The following is a 14468-nucleotide window of genomic DNA, read 5'->3' as shown; positions in this document are numbered from 1 at the left end:
TTCTCAAAGCAATGCAGATAGTGGTATGCAGGTATCACGAAAAGGAAAAGAGAAGGTTGATCAGCCCATGTTTGATGTGAATGCAGGTCATCTTATGTGGATGGTGAATCCAGTGGCTCAGAACAGAGCATTGATGATGAGTTGGGTATTCCTTCTATTGTTACACCTGGAGTAAGGAAGACCAGGGATGTTTTGAGAGCACCTGGGAGTGAACCTACTTTGCACAAGTCTACGAGAGCTAGGTATCCTATGGATAGGCTGAAATATGATGGATTTACAGCCATTCACTATGCATATATGGTCAAAGTGATACAGGAACCAGAACCCACTTCTTTTGAGCAAGCCATGGGAAAAGAAAAATGGGAGAAAGCCATGGATGAAGAAATGGATGCCTTGGAAGAAAATGCTAAAATGGGAGTTAGTACCTTTGCCTAAAGGTAAGAATGCGATTGGCTGTAAGTAGGTTTATAAGGTGAAGCACAATGCAGATGGTTCTGTGAAAACAGATACAAGGAAATATTAGTAGTCAAGGGGTATGCACAAACATATGGCATTGACTATGAAGAAACATTCAGTCCGGTTGCAAGGATGGCAACCGTAAGAGCAGTTATTGCTATGGCTGCATCAAAGGGATGGTCTTTACATCAGATGGATGTAAAGAATGCCTTCTTGCATGGTGATTTGCAAGAAGAGGTCTATATGGAGCAGCCACCAGGTTATGTGCATGCTGTTCATCCTGAGTTTGTTTGTAGGTTGAAGAAAGCCTTGTATGGCTTGAAGCAAGCACCTAGAGCATGGTCTGACAAGATAGGACAGTATCTTGTCATTATTGGCTTTCAGATTTCCAAGGCAGATTTCTCACTTTATGTGAGAAACATAGAGAAATGTATTATGTTACTTGTCATTTATGTTGATGATTTGATTATGACAGGTGACAGTGATGAAGATATCCTTCATGTGAAAATGCTATTGAAGCAAAAGTTTGAGATGAAGGATTTGGGAGAGCTGTGTTATTTCTTGGGCATTGAGATGATTAGATCACCAAGTGGGATATAGCTCTTGCAGAGGCAGTATGGATTGGACATGCTGTCCAAATATGGGATGACAGGCTGTAAGCCTATTTCAGTTCCTTTGGAGCAGAATGTGAAGTTGAGCATAGATGCAGGTGAGCTTCTGGAAGACCCTACTATGTACAAATGCATAGTAGGAAGTTTGATTTATATGACTATTACCAGGCCAGATTTGAGCTATGTTGTTGGATTGGTAAGTCAGTTTATGCAGGCTCCAAGGAAACCGCATTTGGATGCGGCTAGACGCATACTCAGGTATGTGAAGTCCACATTGCAGTATGGACTATTTTATGAGACTGGGGTTCAGATATAGTTGCATGGATACACTGATGCTGATTGGGCTGGTAGTATTTCTAATAGATGATCTACCAGTGGATATGTGTTCTCTTTTGGGAGTGCTGCAGTCACTTGGAGCAACAAGAAACAGCCTACAGTTGCCTTGTCGAGCACAGAGGCCGACTACAGGGGTGCAGCAATGGCTGCATGTGAGGTAGCTTGGTTGCATAAGCTACTTTATGATATGCATCAGCCTACAGATGGGCCAGTTGTCATTTATTGTGACAACATGAGCAGTATACACTTGGCAAATAACCCAGTCTATCATGCTAGAACAAAGCACATTGAGGTGCATTATCACTATGTGTGGGAGAGGGTTTTACTAGGTCTTATTGATCTAGTTTATGTCAACACAGAGGATTAGGTAGCTGACATATTTACGAAGGCATTGGGCACAGAGAAGCTGCGCAAGTTCAGAGACCTGCTTGGTGTGCAGGAATTGGGATTGATCTCGAGGGGGAGTGTTGAGATATCGAGCTCCACTCGTGATATGCCAGGGTGACCGTTGTGCATTTATGTCACCGACTTGTTAGTTGTAGATGTGGTTGGTACACCGCCCATGAATAATAGCTAGATGACAGCTATCCTTATCTACTCTAGTTTGTGGCTCAGTTAGTATGCCACCTTAGTTAGTTGAGTTTGGTTTGAGACCCATATTTAGGGTTCTTCTATTTCTTTGTATGAGACTTATTTTTGGCTTACACAACTAAGAAGAGGAAAACTGTTTTCAGCCTCCACCTTTGTGTGTATTTCCCCATTGTGCAAGCAAGAAAGCTACAAGTGAGACTCCTTCATTCTCTCCCACAATCTTGACAATCATCTCATCACTATCCAAAGGTAGTGGTCCTGCAACTAGTCTAATCTTCTTGTCAACTATCTTATATTTTGTCTAAACTCTAGCTTCATTGCTACAACCCGCAAATTTCAGTACTTGTTGTGAATACCCTGGTAAACACAAATTTTATTGTGAAACAATAGCATCCAACTCTTTTTGCTGAAATATGTCAAAGAGGAACACTTTTTGCTAAGAATTCTTAGCAACCAAATTCTCTTGAAGCATGAAATTAGTGATTTTGCAATACATCGCGAGAGAATGGACTTGTAAGACATATGACAACTCTTGATTGTCAGTTTTTAGCAATACAGAAAGTTCTTCCATAGTATTCGAGCATGAAAGCCCATCATGGAGACCATCTACCTTGTCCTCTTCCTGCAAAACACCTAAAAGCTTTAATTCTTTCTCTTTTCTCTTCACATACTACATGGCAGCTCTAAGCATATTAGAAATATGCTAAAAACACAAAGTACTTTCAGTGGATACACCATAAACACATGAGAAAAAACCTACTGCTGTAAGGAGGCGAGACCTTTCCCTGACTCGTACCACTATCATCTCGCAAGATAGTGGTACCTAACAAAAATCTGAATCTCTTGATGGAAGAGGGGAATCCCTCAAAGAATCCTTATTCCAATGATGTTTGACACAAATGGTCATGAATTGGGCAGGCCTCTTTCCATCTTTTCTTTGGATCCATACATAAGCAGATCATCTAGAACTTTAGTCTCCATTCGAGACTCAGCAATAAATGGCTACCCCAAAATAATAGGATAGGAACAAATGTTCTACACAAAGAAATGATAAGACTCATCCACATCTCCAATAGAAAACTTCAAGTTCTGACAAGTAGCATACAAATCTCCTATAGTGTTGTTTGCTGCACGCATGTCAACCATGGTCCACATCAAGTGGCCATCTACCAATATCATATAGTCCACATACTATGACATTAATCTTGGAGCCATGATCCAAGAGAGCAACACAAGGGTTCTTTGTCTCACCAAGCTTGACTATAGTCTCGGTAGTCGCATGAGCCTAGTGATTATGAGAAAAATGGCTATGAGACACCAATCTAGGCGCATCATCACTCTCAGCATATTGTACATGCTGAAGTAAAGACTGAAGATTCTTCTAAGATTGCATACATAAAGCTCCATCTGTAGACTCCTCAATAGTATCCTCATTAGAATCAATCTCCTCAATTTGCAACCCATAGATAATAGCCTTGGCAATAGCTAAAGCCTCTCGATGGATCATATCCTGTGTCGGCTCTTCAATAACATGTCATTTTCTTTTAATGATATCGATGATAACATCACGAAATTCTATTTTGGCAATCCCCAAGATTTCTCCAAGAGTAAATTTAATTTTGCAGTTAAGAATTCGATCCTCAAGTACCTTTTTCAAATCCATAGTTGTCTCAATGTTGGAGAGCAACTTGAATCCATGTTGGCTTTTTGGCTTTGGATACTTTATCTTTGGGGCTTTCTAATCTTCCCTTTCAGCTTCTAAACATCAGCCATACTCTGATCTCGGGTTTGAAGAAGAAGGCTGAAGAACTTGATCACTTCTCCTAGTAACTCTCTTTTATCCTTCAGGTTGATCATTATCTCTTTTCCGTTTCTCTTCAACAAGCACTTCAAATCCTTGAGATTTTGCCATATAAGCATAGATAGAAAAGACATCAACTCGATCATTCCATCCAGCCCCTTTTTTTATCGCATATCCTATGACTGAAATTTCAGATGATGAAGCTTTTCCCTTCTTCTCTATGTGCAATGCATAGGACCATAAAGGACATTTGTCCTTCGGCAAATTGCTCCAACTGAAGACCATAGGCAAAAGCTTCTCTTGCCACCTCTCACATAACATAAGAAGAGTGTAAAAGAGACTCCTCAAATAATTTCTTCATACCACCCTTACCAAAATTTGGTTTAGTCACTGCTTTGTATCCCCAAAACATATCATGTTGTCCTTCTAGACTACTAACTTCAGCCTTTTTGCCTCTTCAAAATCTTGACAGTCCTTCCGCTCACGGTTTGGACTATCACACCACATGCAACGGTGAACATGATCATTCTTGGAAGAATTCGTAGGAGTGGAAGAAGTTTGGCCTGAACTTGGAGTTGGACTAAGTGGCTGCTATTCCATTCCGGTCATCTTAATTTGAAGGTATTTTAAGTTCTTTGAAAATTTCTCCACCATATCTTTGGCAGTCGATTTTGTAGATGGTTTGACAAAACTACGGTAGGAATAGGCATAGGCATAGACACAGGATGAGAAATAGGAGAAGTAGTGGATGGTGCAACATGAGAAGTAGGAGAGGTTGTGGTAGGAGAAGACATTGTTGATGGTGTCTACATTCTGTTTTGCAAGTGAGCCTTCCATCTTTGTCTCTTTGTAAGTGTAAAAACCGCATCGATAGCATCCTATCAATCCATCTTCAATCCCATGGGCTGCATATGGTCTTCAAGAAGCTCTCCCAACTCATCTTGAATGTAGGATCAGAGCCACATACAAGAATACCTCCACTTTTTTTGAGTTCAGAGCTCTTTGCTCTGGTGCATCCAACTAGTTATATTGCTCTTCAAACTCTCGCAACAAGTCAGAAGCAACAAGACCTTTGTTGGGCTGATAGACCCACTATCTAAATGTCTTCCATGTACAATACCATAATCCTCCAAGAAATATTCATATTTGATCATTTTCTTGAAAACATTCCAGTTAGAGTCTTACAAAAACAAATTTGTCACTCTAACCTGCAAAGCAAGCGTGACAAGCCATAAGAAATTATTGCTCTAGTTGGTCAGAATTCCGAAGAAGCACATCTGGCTTTCAAAGGCTTTGATGTAGGCTAAAATATTTCGGCCATCAAATAATTTGCACTCACTAACCACAGCCTTGATTGCCTTGGTCGCACCATGCATATGCTCTTGTTCTTGATGCAACATTCAATGTTGATCCAATTGTTGCTGATGTAATTGTTGCTACTGCTGCATAGATAACTCCATCTATTGATTCTACATTATAATGACTGAAGAAAGAAATTGCCATACAATCTTCATCTCATGAGTTAAAAAGAAAGAAGCAATCGATGATGAAGATGGATTATTTGAAGAGTCTCCCATATTGATGATTAGAAGGAATGCTTTCATGTCAGGTTCACCAAATGTCACTCAATGTTGCACATGATTCACACGAGGGGTTTGTGAAATTGCTCGCCATAGGGACGCTTTGAGATGGGAGTATTCAATGAAATAAAACTTATCCAAAATAATTTTGAATGAGAAGACAAATTCTTGATTTAAAATATAGGCAAGTTACAGGTTTATAAGATTTACAAATTTGATCACAAGAGTTTTGAGAAAGACAAGGATGAATTCTCAATCTCAAAGGGAAGAGAAGAAAGTGGGTTTTCAGAATTTTTGAGGAAAGGTTTTTAATGAAGTGAGGAGTACCTAGTTCAAACTCAAGCCACTCTTCATGAATGACTCACGATGGAAATTTCAATGTAGGCGAGGGCTTAAAGCTTGACCTCAAAGCCTTCGCTTCTGAATTCAATGGCAAACTTTGAAGAAGGCGAGGGATACAATCTCCACCTCGAGCCCACACTCCTTATTTCGAAGTAAGATCTTCAAGGAGGGGAGGGATTCAAGTTCAACCTCTGGCATCTCCCCCTTGATGTTTGATGGCAAGATCAAAGAGGGTGAGGGATACAATCTCAACCTCTAGCCACTCCCATATAAGGTCTTCTTGGAGAGTTCGAGTATATGGAGAACCCCTCATACTCATCCGCTTAAATAGTTTTCATTATACCCTCTCACGTTGACATGCTTTTAGCTTTTCTAAAAAAGCTTAAGGCATTTAGCTTTACAACAATAAGGTTAAGCTTTTAAAACTTTTTCTTTAAAAAAAAACTTACACGCTGAATTAGATCAAACCATTAATGGAAGCTATCCATTCGTCATCTTTTGCAACCCTTGTGACACATGCCATTTGCACTGTGAGGTGAAGCTCTTCTTGGATGGTGGTGGAGTTGAAGATCATTCAGACAGACCTCTGGACCTTAGCCACATCTCCTCCAAGCACAACTATTGGATGTTGATAGTTAATGCTGCACTTGAAACCAATTGGACATCAGTCCACAAATTGGATAGTTCTCGTGGTCTTGATGGTAGCAACCACAACATTCACATCCTTGGGCACCATATCACCTCTGTACATGAGATAGCATGCCATGTTATTTGCCATGGCATGGGTCACACTTCACAATCATAGAGGATGACTCAAAGGCACTGTTCGTGATCTTTGCAATAGATAGCTGCTTGTGGTATGCCTTGTCTACTAATATTTATGGAGCATATGAGGACAACATGAAGTGAGTTCTTGGATAGGGCACCAAATTGTTATGGAACTCCGTTACATCATCCACATTGAGAGCACCATCAAAATGAAGGGAGGTAGTGAGTGAGGAGATGTCCTGAGACACAAGCCTATTGAGATTGGTGTAGGTAGGGCGATCAATGTCGAGTGGGTGTCAAAAAATATCATAAATTACCTCATTGTCAAGCAGTATTGCAACATCTGTGTGCTCTAGTAGAGAATGAGTAGACATCACACTATTATAAGTCTCAATAACAAAGGTTGAGACTTGTGGAGACAGATACACAGTAAAGCCAAGTTTAGACTTTTTCCATAATCCACTGATAGACGCTCCAACAAAAGGGAGCCAAAGCTTGAGCATGTCCCTCCTCCAACACCATTAAAGACCAAGAAGCCTTGAAGTCCAAAGCAATTGTCTGCCAACTTGTGGATCCAAACAAGGAAAATGTCCAAAATCTCCTTGCCAATTGTGTAATGGCCATAGGCAAAGTTGTTGGCAGCATCTTCCTTGCCACTGATCAATTGCTCTAGACAAAACAGCTATCTATAGGTGCTAGTGCAAACTTCATCAATAGCAACAGGATCTAGATCTACAAACACTACTCTAGGAACATGCTTCCCTGATCTAGTCTCACTAAAGAAGGTATTAAATGCATCATCACCATCTCCAACTGTCTTGTCACTGGGCATTTGACCATCAGGCTGGATGCCATGCTCATACAAGAGATTGCACATGATTGAGAGGCCACCTTACATATTTTGGATTTTTCAGTACCCTTTTCCACTATAGGATACCCCATATGTTTTGACATTTTAGAACAATCGATTGGTTATCTTATTAGCCTTGTTTAGACACGTAGTTTGGGTGAATAAGTTTGTCTTCATGTAACCATAGTCTGCATTGGAGCATGCTTGGCATTTTGCATGCATTTCTTGAGAGGGGAGTGTTGAGTGCTTTGTGAGCCTTTATTATTAGTATGTATAGATACGATGCTCATGCAAGCACATTGTAGTCATCATCTAGGGACTCATTGATGATTGTTTTTGTGTAGGTTGAGTTCAATGGCCTTTAAGCAAAAGAGACAAGCAAGGAAACAATTCCAAATAGAGGCAATTACAGTAAGTGTATAGTCAAAAGCATGCAATTTTCTTGATTTTTTCTTTTCGTCGATGCGCCAATTTCTTACAACGAAAGTTTAGACTCACAAACAAAGTGGATTTAGTTCTATGTCTCTTGATGATGACAATGATAATTTCATGGACAACCAGGTGCAAACAAGAGGTTTCTAATCCTAGCTGTGTACCTATTACCACAAAAAACCATGCCATGCATGGGAAATGTCTATGTTTTGAATGAGGGGTTTGCATGAGAGCGATATGCATTTGGATTTGAGAATCGAAGGACTCTTTCTTTAAATGTTTATTTTCTATTATTTTGTATTTAAGGTATCAATAAGAAGACAGAAGAATACTCTAATTATAATCTTGCAATAAGTTTGGCATGCTCTAGTGGAGCCAACAAGTAGATAGGTGGGAAGTTGACAACACCTAGAAACATGCCAAATATTGAATTTTTTAAAAACAAAAATGTATACATTTGACATTATTACCAAAATTTTATATTAATTGATTGTAGATGTGATGTTCGTAGTTGTGGTCTTTGAAGGATGGTCTTCACAATTTGGCAAGGAGATGTTGGTGCAAGGAGGTTCTTTATGAGAGAAAAGTGGAGTTAGAGACGAAACTTGATCGATTTTCTTAGGTGCTTAGTATATCTTAGCAATGGCCACTTTGAAGTTGGCCATAGGGATCATTATCATTGGAAGAAGGTAGACCATGTCTAAAGTCACCTTGTTCATGTCTTAGAGGTATTACTAGGTTAAAGAGTTTTGGCAATATCTTGAGAGGCCACAAGAAGAAGCTTAGGAGGGGGATTTTAAAAGTCTAAGGTCTTAATGGATTTGTAGGTTACAAACGTAATGAAAGAAGAGAAAAATGAAAAAAAAAACGTAATGGAGAGGCCGTTAAGGTAGTGTGCGTTGTGTGAAGGGGTGCCCTCTTGGCCGCTACCAATCTGATCTAGGAGGGAGAGATAGGATCAGAGAGAGCTTGGAGAGGTGTGGAAAAATGTCAAGGAGAAGGAGAATGCCATCAATTACTCTTCTCTACCATCACTATGCGTTGAATTGCATAAGCATCAATACACCCAACCAAACTGAAATCGTCGGCAAGGAGAAGAATTTCTTCATTGCCCATCGTCATATCCTATTTTTGATATCATCTACAGATTGAATTGATCCAAATTTACACTCTTTTCATCAATTCATCGTCACTTTGAGAAAGAAGCCATGGCTTTAAGTTATAAGCTTTTAATTAAAGCTTAAGCTTTTAAAACATATAAGTAACCATTCACATGCCAATAATTAAATGATAAGTGGGAGTTGCAAGGAGGAGAAGGCAAGAGATTTCATTGTTAGAATTGCAAAGGTTGACTAGACCGACATTCATGGCTCAACTGTGAAGACACAAATCCCAAAGACACAACTACGACTAGCAAGAAATTTTCAAGGAAGTGTGTCTTTGCTTTATCAAATAACAACATGGAAAAGTCTTAATTTGTCATTCTTACTATTTTTAATCAATACATTCAAACTTAATTCTACACATTTTGTATTCCATATGAATTCTAAACCCTATTTGACAATTTTTAAAAATAAAAAAAGATAAAAACTCATTAACCTCGTCACAAATAGACATTTCAAAAATTATTAAAATTTACTAGAATCACACTAGTACAAAATGTTATTCTCTTGATAACATTTTAACTATGAAAAATTCATTGAATTTTTTGTGATTTTTAAATAATATTTACTATTTTTAAAAATTAAAAAGTTATTTTTTGAGTGAAAATAAGGGATTTTATTAGTGGAAAATTATGTACACTCTTCAAAAAATTATGGTAATTTGAAAATAAGTCAATAATATCATTTCTAAATTTCAATAAATTGTGTGATATTTAAGAGAAATAGAAACTACTTTAGATGCATTTTCTAAAGGAATATTTACATGAGAACGTTATGTTTCCAACCATATGCAAAATGAAATTATATGTGTTGTGCCAATTCATGAAACATGGAAAAAGAGAGAGTGTATAAAACTTTCTTATTTGTATTATAATTGATAAGTTTATTTATTATCCATGAGAATAATATGAGATGGATTATAATTGCAAAATTAAATATAACAATTTACAAACAAAACCTAAGTTTACATTTGATCAATGTGATGGAATGAGGGTAAGCCTCAGTATCAATGCTAAAATTTTCTATTTTATTCATATAAACATCTCTTGGTTGATTGAGTAAGTAAAGAGAGGAGGGCCACTAACGTAATTTATTAATTAGGGGAGAATTTAGTTTTTTCTTTAATGAATTCTATATGTGTATGCATGAGTGTGAGAAATGAAATTGTTTTTACCTTATTTGTTATTTAGCTCAAAGAAGGAAGAGAAGGGCATCTCTATCGAAACTCAAAATAAATTAATTATTTAACGATTAAAGTACAATGAGGAACTTGATTTTAGGAAGAGGGGCAACGTTTTAAAAGGAAAATTAAGACGTGGGTTTTTTGGAATGTTAAGTTGATTTCTTTGAATGCTTTGCTTTTAAATAAATAAAAAGAAATAAGTTATGAAGGTGGAGAAAGAAATTTAAAAATGAACTTGAATGGTGAACTTATAGATCAGATCTATACTTGAAAACAACTTCTTCAAAGTCAATTAAACAGACTTCCTAGATAAACTGCCACAAGTACAGTAAGGAGAAAATTATGAGGAGACACTCCTCCAAGATGGGGGGAAGAGTTAGCTTAGGATTAGAATTATAGTACCTAATCTAGAGACTTAGCCACCATGAGTCGTTATAAACACTACAAGATGCATGCCTCATAATGATGTTCAAAGTGACAAAAATGTTCATTTAAAAATTACCCCCATCATCGCTATACGCATCGGTATTAGCATCTCCACGAAACCTCGCAATTTGCATCGGTATTAGCGTTGCAATTTGCATTGGTTTGCGACTCAAATACCAATGGTTTGTGACGCCAATAGCACGTATAGTTAATTTGCGATGCTAATAGCGACAGTTATAGAGAAATTTTTTTTTGGCAAGGCATAACACTATGTGTTGTATCTATATTCTACAAATGGATTACATGTTAAGTATGCTATGGTTGTCAAGATGAGCATAAAATGTACTTGAACCCACAAGACTAATACATAGAATAAGTATAAGATTGCTTATGAAAACTCATGGAATTAAGGCAAGATACAAAGGATGATAGCAACATAGTACATAGAAGATGCCTACATAAATCATATGACCAAAATAGAAGAGGATGTGCACTTCGCAAATCCAAGCATGAGCTATAGATCCTTGCCATTTGAAGGTGTCTTGATGCAAAGGAGCATCAAACGGACTCTACAAAATGGAAAACTACACATTAGTCCGCCATACATAATGCATTTTAATAAAAATAGTAACTAGGGACAAGAAAGATGAATAACTTATTGGGCCATTGTGTGCATAGAGTCTATCGATCAATGCAATGAGACCGCGTCTCTCTACATATCAAGTCTCCAGGCTAGTGCGATCATGGTTTGTGACATATGTCTAAATCAGGCCATCTGATCTAGAGACATACATGTGAATATCTCTTGCAATTCCTCGTCGTTCATCCCTTGACTTATCCTGCTCTCCAAATATTATCAAAGGTCACCTGCACAGACATAAAGTGATATTAGCATAATCAATCTAAAGATTCAAGCAGAGCACAATAATATAACTCTGGAAAAAATGATGTTACTTAAAATCCATATTCTAGAGTATCCTTATAAGCAATTCATCAACGAATTAAGTAGACGGATGTTGCAAGTATGATGTAGCCTATGGTCCCATGTCAATCTCCTAGCACAACTCTATATACACTGAAAGGTCAATAAATAGGTCACTACAAAAGGATGAGTCCACCTCATTCTCAAAGAATTCATGGCCTCCTATCTTTCCGTCATTGTTACCCAATTCTGCCTTCTCCCTTGTGGAGTGCATTTTGTCGATGCACTTAATGTGAAAATGTCGCCCCATAACCACGCCGCACTGTATATTTTGTAATGTACATTGAAATGTTGAGATTTGCAATCACATCCATGATGCCTCTTTGTAAGAGCAGATGGCCTGAGGACATACAGGCTGCAGGAATCCCATAGGCATAGAGAGAAAGACTGGCACCTACCCATCCCTTTATAACATTGTAATTGGATGTCACTTTCATATGAGATGAATGCAATTTCATTGTCATTCTACTTTTCAGTTTAGTGTATCTATTGTTTGGTTTGTGTCCTTCAGTCAAGTCACTTTGTCTTTGTCAAATCCAAGTACATATGAGTTTGGTTTATGTCTATGAGCCACCATAGCTGTCATGCTCTAGATCTCATGTTTTCACATGGTATCAGAGTGCAATTGAGCATGGCTTAGCATGTTTTAGCTCACCTCTCTACTTCTACATGTCTCCTCTCACTTCTCTCAGCATAGGTCCAACTTGGCCTGAGTCCATGAACTCTTTTTACACCTCTATCTTCACTTTGCCCTCTTGTCTACCATAGCAAGACAGTACCCAGCTAACTTAGAGCTTCTTGATCTACTCCTACAACCCATATTTTTTCATGCTTCCTTCTAGGGAAATGTTTGTAAAGTCAGGGAAGAGCTTTCCATCACGAGGATTCCTGATATTGATCACTATGTAGGCTAGTATTGTGGAATATTGTGGTCATAGTCCCTGAATCCATACACTGGCATGCTATCTGCGATGTGCGATTTAGCGTGCCACCATAGGGCTTTGGTAGCCTATCTACCAAGTTTCATTTTGATAAAAAAATATTGGGAAATGATCAAGTCTATAGCCCACACATAGTAAAAAACCAGGCTGCTCTAAGAAACCCTAATCCTTCCTCCATAGCCAAATATTCTTCAAGCTCAAAACCACCTCATTTTCTCTATCTTGCCACTCAAGCCAAGGCATTATTATTTAAATCCAATTATTATTTGAAGATTCAAGCAAAGTGAAAGGGAAGTGGAACCTAGGAGGAAGAAGCTTGGCGGTGAGAGCTATGGCGGATGGAGAGTAAGAGCCAAGAGAGAGAGAGACTCAAAAGTGGGAACTCCAACAACCACAATGTGTGGCCAGGCCTTCCGCTATTCAAACTGTCACTAAAAGAATAAAGAATAAGTGACTCTGATGGGCGCCCGCCACCTGCAGTGTGCAGTGGTGGGTAGTGTTAGTGTAGTAATACACGGGTGGCTAGGTGGAGGCGCCTTTATCTCCAACAACCTCCCACTTAAAGGCGAATCTACCCTAGTGAGAGAAAAAAGAAAAGACAGTACAACATGTACACATGTACAACAAGATGAGGAAAAAGACGTCATCTCATCCAATGCCTATCAATCTCCTGAGGAAGGCAAAGTTCTCAGTAGTGAGGCTCTTCTGAGCAAGTCTGTAGAATTTTGCTTAGTCGGAATCTTGACAAGGTCAATAGACCTGTCCTCAATGACCTCATGAATGAAGTGATACCTCATCTCAATATGTTTTGTCTTCGCATCGAAGACCAGATTCTTGGCCAATTGAATGGCACTCATAGAATTTGAATGCAGTGTAGGCATAACATCTGCCATACCAAGGTCAACAATCAAACGGCCTAACTAGATAGCCTCCTTGCAAGACTCTGTGGCTATAATATACTCGGCCTCTATAGTAGAAAGGACCATAAACTTCTGCACCTTGGACATCCAAGAGATAGCCCCTGTAGCATAAGTGAACACATAGCAAGAAGTGGACTTCCTACTATCTGCATGTCCTGCATAATCAGAGTCAGTGTATCCCACGACTCCTATATCCTGTCTACCATAACAAAGACACATATTTGCTGTGCCCTTTAGGTACCTCATGATAACCTTGATGGCATCCCAATGTTTCTTGGCAAGTATAGCCATATAACGTGCCACAACCCTAACTGCAAAAGCAATATTTGGATGGGTGGCTATCATGGCTGCCCATGACTGATGCATAGGGAATCTTGGCCATCTTGGCCCTCTACTCATCTGTCTGTGGACAATCAGCCTATGAAACCTTCACATGAGAAGGTAATGGACAACCAATAGGCTTAACATCCTACATGCAGAAGCACTCAAGGACTTTATGAATGTACTCCCTTTGTGACAGATAGAGTAGTAATTGAGATCTATCGTGCATAATGTGCGTACCAAGTATATGAGAGGCCTATCCCAGATCTTTCATATCAAAGCTCTTCTTGAGCTGAGCCTTAAGAGCATCTAGCTCCTCATGAGTTGTCAATGCTAAAATCATGCCATCCACATAGAGTACCAAAATCAGTAAAGAACCATCACGGGCTTTCTTCGTGTACAAGCACGGATCCATAGCATTGTGGTTGTAGCCCTATGACTGCACGAATGCATCAAACTTATGGTACCATTCCTTAGGTGCCTACTTCAAGCCATATAGACTCTTCTTTAGCTTGCACACTAGGTGTTCCTTGCTAGGGTTTGCAAAGCCCTTAGACTGCTCCATGTAAATCTCATCATGAAAATCCCCATGTAGAAAAGCCGTCTTGACATCCATTTGGTACAAGTCCAGGTCAAGCTATGCAACCAAGGCGAAGACTAAGCGTAGGGTGGTCATCTTGACCATATGAGAAAAGACTTCATCAAAATCAACCCCATGCTCCTGCTTAAAACCCTTAGCAACCAATTGAGCCTTGTGTGCTGACT

At 38.8% G+C, this 14468-nt stretch overlaps 1 pseudogene; it reads right to left on the bottom strand.

Annotated features, from left to right (window-relative positions):
- Positions 1-6174: 6174 nt before the first annotated feature.
- Positions 6175-7362, bottom strand: LOC148038004 (tubulin alpha chain pseudogene; annotated as a pseudogene).
- Positions 7363-14468: the final 7106 nt, after the last annotated feature.

The sequence above is a fragment of the Lygodium microphyllum genome, chromosome 3, assembly GCF_053477565.2.
Source record: "Lygodium microphyllum isolate KBCC chromosome 3, Lygodium_microphyllum_v1.1.10, whole genome shotgun sequence".
Taxonomy (NCBI): Eukaryota; Viridiplantae; Streptophyta; class Polypodiopsida; order Schizaeales; family Lygodiaceae; genus Lygodium; species Lygodium microphyllum.
This window is presented reverse-complemented; position numbering and strand designations above follow the sequence as displayed.